The 17,087-nt window shown below is 33.7% G+C and overlaps 1 protein-coding gene and 1 long non-coding RNA gene across 2 annotated transcripts in view; one reads left to right on the plus strand and one right to left on the minus strand.

Moving 5' to 3' along the window:
- The window catches only part of LOC142323608 (uncharacterized), a 470,455-nt gene that overhangs the window by 275,862 nt on the left and 177,506 nt on the right, over nucleotides 1-17,087 (minus strand). The window lies entirely within an intron of this gene.
- The window catches only part of LOC142323606 (glucose dehydrogenase [FAD, quinone]-like), a 115,442-nt gene continuing 103,715 nt past the window's right edge, over nucleotides 5,361-17,087 (plus strand). The window contains exon 1 of the mRNA XM_075363449.1: nucleotides 5,361-5,425. The gene's annotated coding sequence lies outside the window, so the exon portion shown is untranslated. The remainder of the gene's footprint in view (nucleotides 5,426-17,087) is intronic.

The raw sequence follows: 17,087 nt of genomic DNA on the forward strand, positions 1-17,087 counted from the left end.
AAGGAGACAGACTACGAAATTGTATGGAAAACGTCAAAAGTTTTAAATTAAAAACGTCTTAAGACGGTGAAAAAGTAGTTTTTTACCGGGAACACCCGGTTTGTTTTTCGAAAGCGGTGAAAAATTCAAAAGAATTCCCAACTCTTTGTACAGAACTCTTCCTCTACGTTTAAACGTTTTTACCGTTCGTACGTTTTGTTCCCAGACCGGATTTCTTACGAAACAAATCGCATATCGATTTTTCCAGTACAAAACGCTTTCTTAAACTCAAAAGGGCATACTTGCATACAAACGACTTAAAAAGTTGTATTTACTCTAGTAAAAACAGTACTTCAATTGTTCCCTCTTTTCGATCATTTTGTTAGAACCGTACAAAGATGGTAGAGTACGAGTAGACATTTATTACATTGTACAACAATAAATATATTCAAATCGCGTGAAAATCATGCGACCCTCTTTTTTAATTGGACTTTGACATTCTTAAACCCGGCAGTCACATAAATAATAACTTTGGCGCGCGCCCTAATCCGGTTCGATAGTTTTTAATGCAGAGCATATACGGCTGTGTTCCAGGGGGGCATTTGCTTTCATTTTTTTGTACGTGGCGAACCTATTTTTCAATTCTAAGCTAATCGTGTTTTACTCGTACCAAAAGCGATTACGAAGTAATAAACTGTTATTTACAATTAAATAAGTAATAACGCTAACGTAATAAGGTGAAGTTTAGCGATCGATCACGAATCCCACTTACAACGATTAGCAAAACAGGTTTTAAAATCGCATCGCAGCAATTCCTAAATGTAATATTTGACGATCGTAATTACGCAGGGTAAGAAGTACGTTTGTGTACTTTGAAGGATACCATTGAGTCCGCGTGAAAGAGTAACCGTTTAAGGAGTCATGTGTGGTGGCTATTTATTTTTTAGTAATGTGGACATCAGTACGCCGAAAAAATAGAATCTTTTAAATAAAAGAAACGGAATTAAAGAATACAGTACTAAAGTAAAAAAAATACTTTTTTAATTCCTCTTTTATTCCGAATTTTAGCCGGTGGTTTCAAGCTAAAACACACAACAAAAAAAATCTTTATAAAGTATCTTTTTTAAAGATTTTAAAGCGGTATTTTTAAGGTTATTTTATTTTTTTACGTTTATTTTAAAATTTTATTATTATTTCAAATAGGAGTAAGAATAAAAGAAAAAAACACTGCTCGTATGACAAGGCCTTCGCAAGAAACATAAAGCCGAGAAATAACGTCTTGAAAAAATAAGAAAAGGAATACAGAGAAACGACGAGAAAAGACGGGTAACGAGCGCGAAATTCATCTCTTTGTGGTGCGGGAATACGTTTACTTTTTTACTCTAATTTTCCCAAACCGGATTTTTTTATGCGATTACGATCCGGTACTAGGCAAGGATGGCGACAAAAAATGAAAAATATCTTCATATCGTTCATGCAGACGATATAATTATTTCGTTTTCTGAAAACCCCTTGCAATAACAGAAGCACATCCTCAACCAAAAAAAATAAATTATAACGGACATTTTGAGCGCCTCTGAGTCTAAAAATGCTGCAATCTGGTTTAAAAAATTCATTACATTTTACGTTTATCACAGTCTGTTTTGCTTTATAACTCGGCAACAATTATAACAATATAATCGACAGAGTGATTTATCTCTTATGGGACGTACTCGGTTAAATTTCTGAAAAAATCAGATAAGGATAAGATAAAATTCGGATGATACGCATACGAAACGCATTCTAGAAATTTTCCCATTCTTTTTCTATTACGATTTAAGAAAAATTATTGTATATTTTTCTTTTAACGAGAAGATGCCAAGACGGTAATACTTTTCAACCTTTATCGAACGGGGTTAATTTAAAGCAATTCTTTTATTAAATTTCGCCAAAACATTGACAGTCGACTTATAAGAACATAAACAGTTTATATAAAAAAAGAACATAGACAGGCACGTTTACCAAAAGTATCGTATAACAGCTTTTAATTTTTACTGAACGAAAAGAAAGACATAGCATTAAACCGACGTTAAAAAAAGTAAAAACTACAATAAACAACTTATTAGATATCTTTTACACTTACTGCGACTTACCTTTCCGTGAATCGTATAAGAAATCCCGATGACGTAGATAATATATAAAAATCTAAAACTAGCGAGTTGATCGGTTTCTTTTACATCATCGATTCCTACCCTTTTTTTATACTTAAAATATTGTCTCGGCTAGCACATGCGACTCCCTCCGGAAACTGGGAGGACACTGCTTCCTCCAAACACTACGGCTCCCGAAAAGCGTATTCCTATTAGGCCAGAAGGCACTAGCTCCGATGCGAGTTTGGTGGTCGTGACCACACTTTAACATCTGTGGCAACTTACCAGGCGTTCCTGGATACTCTATTTCCAGAAGCTCGGGAGGGTGAAGCAGAGGTCGGCATTCGGGCTGGGGGTACGCCCTTCCCTGGCGTACGGGCTGTGGATCCCGTAGATACAGACCAAGTATTTTCTCGACTGGCACTGAAAAAGGCACCGGGGATTGACCAACTTGACCCGAATATGTTCTACCATCTGCTGTCTGTCTGCCGCTTGGAAGCTGTTCACGGGATGCCTTAGCCTGGGGCTACTTCCCGGCTTGTTGGAATGTGGCTTTGGTGAGAGTGTTCTTAAAATCAGGAAAGGATCCTAGTGAGGTCGGCAGTTATCGGCCCATCAGCCTCTTGCCAGTAATCGGCAAGTTGCTTGAAAGGCTGGTTGTGGAACGGCTCTGGGAAAGCATCGAGGTGAACTGTTTTCTAAATCGAGGCCAGTATGGCTTCACAAAAAGGGTTGGCACCGAGGATTGGATCTTAAATGCTCTTGCCGAGGGGAAAGCGTTGACTGTAAATATGTTTTGACAATTTTTATAGACATAGAGGCAGCATTTCCTTCCTTGTGTTGGAGTTCTGTCCTCTATGAGATAGAACGCCGCCAATTTTCCCGTACCCTGCAAACCGTAGTACGTGACTATTGTCTAATCGTACGGCTCTGTTTAAACATGCGCACGTAGCTGTGGAAAAACCCGTCACCAGGGGAAGCGAAGGGTTCCGTTCTTGGTCCTCTGCTATGGAACCTGATATCTGACAAGTTTCTGAGACTGACATTCCGAGGTCACGGCCCAGGCTTTCGCCAATGACTGCCTCCTTGTAGTTCGTGGTAAATCACAACCGCATCTGGAAGATTGAGTGCAAGCGGCCTTGTCAACCGCAGAGAGCTGGATGGACATTCAAAATTTAAAGATTACTGTGCCTAAGACGAAGTTTATGTTTCTCAAGGGTGCAGTCAAATTATCGTACAATCGTAACCCCGATATTAAATATAAAGTCTGTGTAATCAGCTGAGTTTTCATAAGTACTTAGGTGACAGTGACCGGGCCACCTTGGAAGTTAGAGGTCAAGGGGAAAATTGGCCACTCACAAGCGGCAAATCAATGGGGCGAAAGCCGCATTGTCGGACCGTGTGGGAGTTCCTTGATGCGGTTGCGATGTTCAACCTACATCAGTAGTTTACTTACGGGAAAGATTCCTACCGCACTGCTGTCGGAAGCTAACCTAGAGATACATGGCTGATCACCAGCCAATTAAGGCTCCAAGCGCTTTAATGGTGGACAGGTACTTGCTGGCATTCAGCGAACTATGTGTGGCAGCGAATTGGTATTTAGACGAAGTTAATTTTAATTTGTGGATGTTATATATATATCTTTAGCAGTTGATGGGGTGCGCCTACCCATTTTAGTAAATATATGACAAGTGAGCGGTTGGCACACTAAGCCGGTGGTGTATGGCACCGTGCTTAGTCCGCTCACGCTGTTACGTAAGCTCTAGGAGCTATTTAGGACAACGGTCGGTAAACTGTTCCGTGGCTTAGTAGCCGTTTGTGGCACAGACATTCAGTCTTATGCTTTAGGGCGACAGAATGGGGTGGTGGCGGGAAAATGCCAAGCAAAAAAAAAATGATGATTAATGTATGACTAAAAAGTGTAAAATAAGTTTTTTTTTAATGTTTGTCGGAGTTCAGTGTTGTTGGCAATACCATCTGTAACCGATATCACGTCGCCTCTGATGTTAAGTTTCTTCCGAAACCGAATGGAAGGAAAGGAAAGAAGTTTCAAGCAAACCAATAGTACCGAAAGGACTTCAGAGGACGGAATGATATGGAGTCACGCCGGGAGAACGAAGCTCATGTGGGCCTTGTCTCCCACGATTAGCCCCCGTCAATTTTTAACCGATCTACAGGATCGGAACGCAAATAACAATTCCATTCGTAAATAAAACAAATTAATTATAACCGCCACTAAATAAACACTGATCCGCCCGAAAAATGAAAGACACAGCAGCAAGGGACATCCGTTCAAGTTCTGCGATTAACAGGGAGATGAAACCTCTCCCGATATCCTTGCGTTCTATTCCGAAAAAGTTAATTCTCCAGTCTAGAATAAAGTGAATTAACAAAAACGTGTTCTTTTCAAAACGATCTAGTAAATCCACCGATATGGGTTAAAGATCGCCCCGGATCGTAGTCATACAAATAGCTTACGCATTAAATAAATATGCCTACATTAATATTCGTACATTTTACTCGGGAACTAAAAATAAGGCAGTTATTTATTTTGGTGTAGTTATTTTATTACGTCATAATCGGTCCGAAGTATAGATTAGAATATATAATTAAATATAATGAAAATTTACCTCTTACAGTTATAACACAAAATAAAATTCAAGAGATTTCAGCTTTTACACCGTCAAAGATAAAGGTATATATAAATATTATCGAAAACACGTAAGTGACTTCTCTGAGAAGCGTTCTAATCTATCTTCGTCAAAATATAAATGTGTTTTAAACCGGCTTTTATCGAGTCGGCATAATGCGACTAATATTAGTCGTATTCTGGATGGGTAAGTAATAGGTCTATTTTTATTTTTATTATTATTTTAATATTTATTTTTTGTTTTGAAAACTGAACTTTGATACCGTGTAAAATACGTTCCGCTAAAATAATAATTAAGGAACCTACCGCCGTCTTATCATCCGCCTCCCTCCTCAAATTTTCTTGACTCCTTTCAAAGAAGCGGGAGTTTCCGCTTCGGAAATCATAATTTCAGATGAATAAAATAAATAGTAAATTATGTTTATTTATTTATTCTAAGTTTTTATACAATTACAAAATTAAATAAAAGTACATCGCGGTTTCCCATTACCGATTTGTCAAGATTTAAGATTAATTATCGTCAAACGAGTAAACAGGTGGAAGTTTAGGATAAGATTGAAAATTATGTTTTTTTGATGATAGATTTTAATTTGTTTTTTAAGGTTCCGAAAAAGATTCCTGAATCCGGTGAAAAGAAGAATTAATACGGCCGCATAATTTTTGTCTGGTAAGTTTTGTCTGTTATCTCTTTTCAATATGGAAAAAAAATTACAGATACATAATAATTACATAAATTGTAAAATCGAAACGTTTTTAAATAAGTGTCGTATACAGGTATACATGAACATTTCATAAAAATAATGGAGCGATAATCTTCCATCGAGAAGTTAACAAAAATTCTAATTTTTTTTTTAAATCTCTGATTTCATTACTTATTAGTTCTGAATCGTTAACCCTGGGCACAAAGTGTTAAACATCTATAAAATAAGGTATAAAACGGTAGAGTAGAAAATCAGTTTAGAATAAAATACATTAAGCGGAATAGAGCGGTATGCGGCCATAAATATTATTAACAATAAAAACACGATTATTCAGAAGAATAGGAGGTTACAACAATAATAACACTGATAAACATAATTTTTTGTTTCCCAACATGCGATACATGATTTTAATCTGTTTTTTGATGCTGAAAACGAATATGAACTCAGAATATTTCTATCACCCATCATTATTTTTAAAAAATGTAATTTTAATTAAAGGATTTTTTTCATTTTACAACGTACAATTATCACTTTAAGCTCCTATATTGTATTTTGTTAGCTCATTTTTATTATTTTACTTTGTTAAAATAATTTGTAAGCTATAAATAAACAATACTAGACAAAGAATTAAATCATATCACAGCCACATATAAAATGATATAAAAAGCCTTTTATTTAAAAAAAATAATAATAATAATAATTAAAATTAATGGATAAAAATAAATCTCGCAATCTAATATGACTTGCATTCTATCCATATGTCTATAAATATTTAAAATTTAAAAAAATATATATCAAGGAATAAGTTATAAATAAATAATCACTCTTCAATCTATTTTCACTGAAAATAGACTTAAAGTTTATAAAATTTTACTAAACAATTTTTGCATTAATTATAAAAAATATTGTAATTTAAACTTTAAAAACTGTTAGAATGACTTGTTTATCGATTTGTCTGTTACAACGATCGGATCGATTTTTGGTACCCTTTAGCGTCATTGATATCAATTCCAATTCTAAGCCCGTTTCATTAATCCATATAAAAATTTATTTTATTTTTTATATTTGTTTATTTTTTTTTTCTGTTGACATCATATCTAATACTGAAGAGTGAGCCTTCATAGACATTATTAATCATGTCTGTGCAGGTCAAAACATGTTGCTGAAAACACAGCTGTGTTGTTTGTATTGAGCACTGGATTTAAGAATTAATTAATTTTGTTCAGTCTTATTGCTGTCTTAATTTTAACAGTGTAGTGTCAAAATGCTTCGAAATTGTGTAAACGATGTGGATGCCTTTTGTTACGTATGTGGTGAGTTTACCGTAAAATCAAATAGAAAAAACATTACACCTTTAATTAAAAAAGCACATCGTTTGTACTTTCAATGTAAAGTTGGTGATCAGGATAAGACGTGGGCTCCTCATACAGCATGCACTACTAATTCTGTATATTAAGAGGATGGCTGAAAGGTATACGGAAGGCTTTGCCATTTGGTGTACCTATAGGTTGGAGTGAACCAAAGGATCACTCAACCGATTGTTACTTTTGTTTAACAAGTGTGTCTGGAATTTCTAAAAAATCTAAACATACTGTAAAATGTCCTTCATTGCAAACTGCAATCAGGCCTGTACCTTATACTGAAATTATTCCAGTTCCTGAGCCACCAGTGAATGTATGTTTCGAAGCGGCGATGAAGAATCAGGCAGTATTGAAGAAGACAACAATGATTTTGATTTTGAATTATCTTCCAATAAGCCACATCTTTTACCACAATGTAAATTAAATGACTTTGTTAGGGAATTAAATTTTTCAAAAAATCAAGCTGAACTGTTAGGATCAAGAATGTAAGGTTGGAATTTACTTCAAAAAAATACAAAAATTTTGGCCTTTCGAAGCCGACAAAAAGAACTTCCTCAGTACTTTATTGATGAAAATAATTTGGTTTATCGCACAAATATTGATGAAATTATGGTGTACTTAGGATAAGTTCATAAACCTGAGGACTGGGGCTTTTCATAGATTCGTCCAAGTACAGTATAAAAGTGGTTCTACTACACAACAATAACAAGTATCCTTCAATACCAATCGCTTTGGTATTAGTTTGAAAGGGACATACGATGTGATGAAAGACGTTCTTGAAAAAATAAATAATAAAAAACATAGCTGGAACATATTTGGTGATTTGAAAGTTATAGCTATTTTGTTAGCCATGCAGTTAGGCTATACTAAGTACATGTTTTTTCTTTGCGAAGGGGACAATCGAGCTAGAGATAAACATTATGTTATCAAAGAGTGGAAGAAACGAAACAACTTAACTCCAAATGGGAAAATATTATTCACGAGCCCTTAGTTGAACCCAAACAAATATTTTTACCCCTTGTCCATATCAATCTGGGACTAATACAAATTTTGTAAAAGCAATGACGAAGGATAATCTCGGATTTTTGTACACCAGGCAGAAATTTCCGAATGTAAGTGAAGGAAAAATTAAAGAAGGAATATTTCTTGATCTACAAATAAGAGAGCTGGTCAAGATGATATATTCAACTCGATTTTAAATAATGTAGTTTGTACAGCTTGGGCTTCATTTAAAGACGTTTGCAAAGATTTTCTCGGGAAACAAAAATCCGATAATCACAACGATATTGTTAATCAACTTCTTACTTCAAACAGAGCAATGGAATGTAATACGTCTTTAAAAATACATTTCCTCCACTCACATCTGGATTTTTCCCGGGGAACCTCGGAGACGTGACGAACACGATGAACGTTTCCACCAAGACATTTCGGTGATGGAAAGCCGCTATAAAGGGAAATGGAATACTAACATGCTAGCCGATTACAGTTGGAAATTAATTCGGGATGTGCCTGAAGCTATTTATTAAAGAAAAGCATCAGCAAAATCATTGTAACACGGGTATGACCATGCAAAATTATAAATTTTACCTATATTTTCCTTAATTTCTTTTTGAAGCGTAATTTATTTAAAACTATGGGTGATAGAAAAATTGTATTTAAAGATTTGTAATGCACGCAAAAAGCAATTAAAGAAATGGTATCACATGTCTATCAGTGTAATTTTTACAAAAGTAATCCACCTTATTTTCTTTAAATAGCTACACAGATTTCTGCGTAATCATTCCTAGAAAAAATTGTCGAACCCTGTACTCCCGAGGTAAAACGTTTAAGAAATTAATAAAATATAGATTTTTTTCTCTCCGGATTTCCCCTCTCCATTTATCTTTACCAAAACGACAAAAATTTGTAATAAATAGAGTCGTCCACCGGTGTCGTAGTTTCTTCATGTCTTCATTAAAAAATAATTCGCTAATATTTATTTCATCACAAGTTGTTTTTATACCATCACATTCGTTATAATAATATATATAAGTTAAAATGGAACAGTTTTCGAAAATTTTGTGTAATATCGTTCTGGCATAAATACGAGTTATATACCGCAGCGGCAATATTCGTTACTTTAGGTGTTTGTTGGAGGTCTTACATTGCAAAAACTGAATTTTAAGAACTTTTTATATTTCAAATGACATTTCACGGATCCTTTTACACAAGTCATCGGTTTTTTTGGTTTTTTTTAAGTTAATAAAACTTATTGCGTAATTTTTCAACTTTAATTTAATATCTCGCAAAGGTTAACAATTATTTTATATTTATCGCCTTTTATATTTTTTCTACTTCAAAATCTAATTGACATTTGTATATCTACAACTTTTTTTTTGTAAATAACATTTATAATAAATAAATTACAAACTCTATATATATATATTAATTAAACAAATTAGAATAATTTAAAAGTAAATAGTAAAGTTTAATAAAAACCATAAAGAGTAAGAAGACGACCTTCTTTCTCTTGTTTTAAAGAATGTTGAAGAATTTTTTTACACAATGGAACGTTTACGACACATTAATATACATAGATATATAGATTTTTTTCTTCCGGTTATTTAGTTATTTTATTTCACTTCATAGCACTAGCGCAAAAAAGCAATCATTATTTTTCTTTAGAGTATTTATTACTTTTGATTTCATTTATTCTTTTTTTTATTTGTTTTTATTTAATCTGTTTTTTAATAGATTCAAGTATTATAATTTCCTAATTTACAGCACTACAGCTTGCAATAACATATATATATATATATATATATATATATACACACTTTAATTGTGAATATTTTATAAAAGTATTTTAATATCATTAAATTTTTCGTACTCAAGTCTTTTTATAGGTCCAACTTTGTGATTTTAACGATAAACAATTAAAAAGATTCCTGTGAATATATATAAAAATTTTTATTCGCTGAAATATAACCGCTTTCCTTATAGGTCCTCAACTACATTTGTGTTGAGAACAACCGTTTGGGGAACCGCTTCATAGAGCGAGTTCGGAACCACAGCTACGCAAAGAATAAGTACGGCCGTTCCGTGTGAACGACACATTGAAAATACTAACTTGTTATCGCTTCGAAATAATACTTCGGGCAGAAGAGATTGACCCGTGCGAGTACTTACGACTTAATCGGTAATAAATAATGTAACAATTATTGCCGCTAGCGTTACATTCGATTTACGTATGAATCGTATTCGTTATTTTATTACCGATTACAGAGAAAATTAAAGAAGTAAATCCTGGTGTTAAGAGTGCGAAGCGCTAGTTTATTTACCTCTCGAGCTAATCGAAGACGCTCGGCTCATTATAATGGATGATGCTCTACAAAACGGATATTTATATAAATTCTTTGACTATTTTGTGGAGCTACGACGTAAAAACCCAAATACGCAGACGTCATACAACTGTTTTTAGCATCGAAGCCGAACAACAAATATATTTGAATCGTGGCACGGTAAGCAAAGGTAAACTGAAATAATATTTTTGATATCGTTAAAACGATTAAAGAATCCTCTTAAAATATCACCTCGCTGATTTTCAGTTAGTTTTATATTTTGAGCCGTTACGTAACGAATCACATTCACTTCAATTAGAGCGGTTGAACGGAACAGCGGAAGAAAAAAATAATTCCATACCTGCTTAAAAATAAAAAAATTCCTTCGCATTTTTGCATGAAATAATTATTAAGTCATGCGATTATAGTCGAGCGTTTATATTAACTTGCGGTTTAGAAGTCAGCGCTGCCCATTTTGCTAAACGATTAAGACGAAAGAATGCGGTAATAACAAGTCGTTATAAAGATCATGATTCGCACGGGTCGAACTCTTTTGCCGTAAAAAGTTCTGCTTCGTCGAAAGCTGTACTGCGTCGGAACTAACACGTCGCTGTTTTGTTTTATTAGGGTCGTTCGAAAAGTTAGGGGTTAACTAATAAAACGCAAGTATATCAGAATTTTTTTTTTTAATTTTTGAACGAGTCGCCTTTCAATACGATATATTTAATACGTCACTGTTGATTTTTGGCACAATTTCGTCGGTCGAAGTGGTTTTTGCAAGTCCTAGCGTTTCATCATCTCGATTTTTTACCGTCGAAGACTCTAATTCATTTTTTACGTCTATCGGTGTTAAACCTTTTAATACAAATCACTTTATAACAGATCGAACTTCAATTTTATCCGTTTTTCAGAAAACGTCAAAACTTGTTCGCTTTACTCGATCTCCACAAACAAGCGACTAAACTCATGCATCTAAAACTTCTCAGCAAGTCATCTAAATGATCATACATGACAAATATCGTAATCATTCAGTCATATTTTCACCATCTCTATGTCATGCCGTGAACATTCCAAACTACCCCGGTATATTAACACCACTGATTTATCCGCGGGTAAAGCGAAATCACGCGTCTTCATTATTTGTAGTTTAACAAAAAATACAAAATTACACGTTATAAAACAATACATACAAAAACAAATAATTCTGCAAAAAAATTTGTATAGAAAAATCTCCCATGCATTTAGTCGACTGGGCCGTAGATTTGTTAATAACATTTCCTATTCGATGTAGTTTAAAATAAAGCGGTAAAAACATAATTTATAAAATACTTCGTACAAAAAAGATTGAATCAAGTCGAATTCGAACATTTTTTTTATGATTGTTACAATCTAACGAGTATATCCATTACAGCAAAAATATTTAACGTAATATTCCAAAACGATTTTCTTTCGTAGATAACAAAAAACAACCGACTGTCATGCAGTAATCGGAGAAATGTTTTTTTGCTTCACTTCGTAATCAATTTTGTTGCCGGAAAGAAATCATAACTCGGAAAAGAGATAAAACTAATTTTTATTATTACCGAAATTGAATTTTTTTACCGACAGATGGATTTAATTCCTTAAAACGTAGTGAATTTTAAGAATAAACTGGCCGAATTCCTGATCTCGTGGTAATTATTTTTCCGAACGAAGAATCGAAAGAAAAAGTTCATTCGCCTAGGGGAATAAGGATATACGTATTAAGTCGGAATAAGATAATGATGAACTTATACTACATTTAGAAATTTAACCGATAGAAAATTCATAAATTTTATCCCGACTCTGTTTTCCAGATTTTAATATTAATTAAATACGCTACGCCTTCCTTAATTTTAAGTCGATTTATCTAACTGAAACACGGATATAAAAGCTAAATGCATTTAATTTATCGATGCGCAATTCAAAACAGAAGTGGAATTAATTTAAGAAAAGAATTTCCGTGGAAATTAATTACGTACGTTATGTAGGAAAATAATTTTTTAAAGTGCACTTTTTTAAATTACGTCACAGTTACAACCGTTTTAAACTATGCAGAGGGCGTGTCCGACCGCACTTCTATCTCGTTTTAACGGATGTTAATATGTGAAATACAAAGGAAACAGATACAGTAAATGCCAAGCCGCATCGTTACAGCGCTAGGTTTTCGTAACTAGTTTAAAGAATATCACCGAGCAACAACTTACAAATAACTTGATTACAAACTACAAATTGTTATATATATATATATTTAAAAGTTTTTATTTACTTTTTTATTGCTTGTATTTAAATTAATTTTCTCAGAATTAAATTCTTACAAGTTTTGTTACTAAATGTTTCGTATTTATTAGTCTTTTAACAAAGCTATCGTAATAAAAACCTAAAAAAACTTGGTTTTCGATACCGAAATTTTGTGTTTTACGTCGAATATCTTAAAAAAACTGGGGTTACCGTTCTGGGACCAGTTTTATCCTATTTCCCAGCTCAAATTACATAAGAAACCTTCAACTTTACTTGTTAAATACTAGCGGTCATCGACGTACCCTCTGATTCGTAACGTTATAATAATATTATAAAACCGCTAACGTATTCAGGATTTTCAGTTAAAAATATTGGCGAATGTGAGTAATCAGACAACTTGATTTTTTTTTTACTGAGACTTATTAAAGCTTAAAATAACACTTTAAAAGTATCGATACATTAGACGTGTAATGATAAAGTGAATCAGCGATATTTTAATTTTCTTATTTTATATCTTAATTTTAGAATAGAATTGTTCTACTGGTAAAAAAATAATGAAAAAGGTTCATCTGAACATAGGGCTGGAAACCCTTTGTTTTCGAGTTACGGCTAGCGAAACATTTTGCCCGGAATTTAGCTCTTCTATTAAAAAGAAGCCCTACTGTAATTTTTTGGACCCAAATGTAAAGACCATCGCTTCGCTCAGAACGAGAGGAGAGATGATTATTATTTTTACATTAGTTTATTCGTATCACGGTAACTGTTAAAACCGTGGAACTCAAGTATAATTTCCATTTAAATTGTCTGTTACCCGTCGACCACCTTAAGGCGAAGGGCACGTTCTCTCCACTTTTTAACGGTGTAAGATAGGGGGGGGGAGGCTAGTGCTTCAAAAGTCAAAATTATTCAGTTATGTTGAAATTTCGAATACAAAAGATAATGTTTAATTTTGAGTTGGTAAGGATTTTTATATATATATATATACAGTAAGTACCGTTTATCGTGACATCGGATTTAATAAAATATCGGATATAGTGACCAAGAACTTGTCTCTTGGTCGGTTTGGTATGCTGTTAACACGTTCCCTATGGCTGTTTGATATTAACAGAAATAAACTATAACCGGTTCTTATCCTCGGAGTAAAGAGGTAAGCAGTTACAAAACGACGGCTCTTGTCCCCGTCGCCAAGAACGCACACTTTTACAGAGTGCTCTATTGGCGTCTACATCAATCTTTAGTAGCTACGCCGTTTACTATACTATGCTGTACACTACATGAAGTACTTATTTATCTTGCCCGTTCTTGACTCCAGCAACAAGAACCGAGGTTAGAGGTAATAAAACTTTTTGAAATATTTTCTTATTATTTTTTCCAAAAAAAAATATGACATATTCTTGTAAATCTTTTTATTATTATACAAAAAATCGTCATTAGTTTTCATTACTAATCATCATTAGTGTTTTTTTTTTGACAACACACTTTTATTAAGAATAAATCGGTAAATTCATTTAAAAATCAAATTAGAAAAATTTCAATAATAATCATTATTTTTTTTATCGATAGAAATAATTTCAGAAACCCTAAAAAATGTTTTAACTAATTTTTTTAAGCTTATAACACATAAAACACAAACATTTACTTCGATATTTTTTATAAATGTATTATATATTATAAAACAATCGTTAAATTTTAATGTTATTAATAAAATTAAAACTTAAAACACTTATAATTACATTTTGTTGAAAAATATTTATTTGGAAGAAAATAATCTCAGTCAATTACATATTATAGAGAAACTACTCTTTTTGGAAATGAATTTGAATAATTATTCTAATAAACAATTATATCATATATATGAAACTGCGTAGCACTAAAATATATTTGCAGATTATTTGCTTGGGCATCATCATTAATAGCGCTTAAACATAAAAAAAAAAATAACAATACAAAAAATATAAATTTTTGCTATACTTTTTAGTAGAAGGAGAAGGAGTAAAACGTAGACCGGAATAAAATCTTAAGCATTTAAAAAAAATTAGAGTTCAAATACAGAGATATAAGAACGATTGCTAACATTTACAGGAACCAAACAGCAACAGTAATAATTGAAGAACATAAGAAAGAAGCCGTAATAACAAAGGGATTCCAACAAGGATGTTCGCTATCCCCGTTAGTTTTTAATCTTTACATAGAACTAGCAGTTAATGATGTTAAAGAACAATTTAGATCCGGAGTAACAGTACAAGGGGAAAATATAAAGATGCTACGATTTGCTGATGATTAGTAATTCTAGCCGGGAGTAAAAAGGATTTAGGAAGAACAATGAACGGCATGGATGAAGTCCTACGCAAGAACTACCGCGTGAAAATAAACAAGAACAAAACAAAATTAATGAAACGTAGAAATAACAAAGATGGACCACTGAATGTGAAAATAGGAGGAGAAAAGATTACGGAAGTAAAACAGTTTTGTTATTTGGAAAGTAGAATTACTAAAGATGGACGAACAGGCGCGATATAAAATGCCGAATAGCACAAGCGAAACGAGCCTTCAGTCAGAAATATAATTTTTTTACATCAAAAATTAATTTAAACGTCAGGAAAAGATTTTTGAAAGTATATGTTTGGAGCGTAGCTTTATATGGAAGTGAAACTTGGACGATCGGAGTACCTGAGAAGAAAAGATTAGAAGCTTTTGAGGTGCGGTGCTATAGAAGAATGTTAAAAATCAGATGGGTGGATAAAGTGACAAATGAAGAGGTGTTGCGGCAAATAGATGAAGAAAGCATTTGGAAAAATATAGTTAAAAGAAGAGACAGAGTTAAAGACCACATCTTAAGGCATACTGGAATAGTCGCTTTAATATTGGAGGGACAGGTAGAAGGAAACAATTGTGCAGGCAGGCAACGTTTGGAACATGTAGAACAAATTGTTAGGGATGTAAGATGTAGGGAGTATATCTAAATGAAACGACTAGCACTAGATAGGGAATCTTGGAGAGCTGCATCAAACCAGTCAAATGACTAAAGACAATACAAAAAAAAGTCACTAAAATAATAGATGTTCTAAAAGGTTTTACGCGTTTTACGCGCAATATAGCGTTACCGTATTCTGATAAAAAGTCGAGGAAGATCTGCATGGAAGCAGTCATGACATTGCCGAGACATAATATCCATCAACAAACAGCGTTAAACCACTTGGAGGAGGCTGGCTACAAAAAGAAGCTCGACGTTTGGATGCCGCATGATCTGAACCAGAAAAATTAACTCGATCGAATTTCTATCTGCGAATCTCTACTGAAACGTATCGAAATCAAGCCATTTCTGAATAGGTTGACCACGAGTAATGAAAAGCGGATAATCTACAACAAAAATGTGAAAACAAGATCGCGGTTGAAGCGAATAGAAGCTCCACGGTCTGTGGCAAACCCATATTGACGCCCAAGAAGGTTATACTGTGCGTTTGGTGGGATCGGAAGGGCATCGTGCATCACGAGCCGCTGCCCCCAAGCAGAACGATAGACTCAGACCTGTACTGTCGACAATTTGCGCGATTCCATCTAGCAATTCAAAGGAAACTGCCTGAACCGGTCAACAGAAAGGGGGTCGTATACCACGCTGAGAACGCCAGACCACGAACGTCTTTAACGACCCTTCAGATATCGAGAGAACTTGACCGGGAAATTTTAATGCGTCCACGGTATAGCCCGGACCTGGCAGATTATCAGATTATCATTCGTTTCGGTCTCTGCAGAACTCCCTGAATGGTGTTAAGTTAATTTCAAAAGAGGCCTATGATAACCACGAGTCATAATTTTTTGACCAGAAACACAGTAGTTCTACAGCAAACTTGTGGTGTTGCCGGAAAAATGGTCCAATAAAAATAAATAAATTCTCAATATTGGCCTCCAAAGGCTCAATCCTTTTTAGATAACCTTAAATACGATTTAATCAGTCGACCAAAGTACGGCAATAAAAGACAATATATTATCAGTCCCGGTGTAACATTATTCTAAAGTAATATTACTTAATTTCAGATCGGAATAATTAAAAAAACAGAAATTATTATTTAACGAGCGAGGTTAAAAAATTATTTATTAAATCCCGAATAATTAACTCAATTTATCTGCGGGCGAAATTATTTTTTAAAACAACACAGATGTTATTTAATGATACTCGGGATATTGATTAGATTTTTATTTCGGTCGGTATCGTTTTATAAACCGCATACAATGAGGCGAGTTTTAAGAGGCGGGTAGCATTATGATTTTGAGTGGAGGGACCCATTGTCTCGTCATCTATTGTGTCCCGCAGCCGAGCGAATGGAATACTCGAGCGCACAACACGCATTATTAATACGAGTTAGATACGCAAACTAAATATGCATTGAACGATCGGACCCGGTACCGGTTTTGTTATACCGGTATTGTCGTTAAAGAACCTGATATCCGAAAATCGAGATCGTTTATCGGGTTTACAGTAGAAGTAAAAATTTTTTAAACACCGCATTAAGAATTATTTAAAACGATCGTCGATAAAATTAATAAAATATTCGTAAAAGATTAACGAAGCTCTTTTAGATACATTACTATTTCCTTTTTACAAAATTTGAGATCTTTTTCGTTACTTTTTTCATAATTAATAAAGGCTAAGTTCACCGTTTAATTCCGATATTTATATTAAGTTAAAG

Source organism: Lycorma delicatula, chromosome 4 (assembly GCF_047948215.1).
Source record: "Lycorma delicatula isolate Av1 chromosome 4, ASM4794821v1, whole genome shotgun sequence".
Lineage (NCBI taxonomy): Eukaryota > Metazoa > Arthropoda > Insecta > Hemiptera > Fulgoridae > Lycorma > Lycorma delicatula.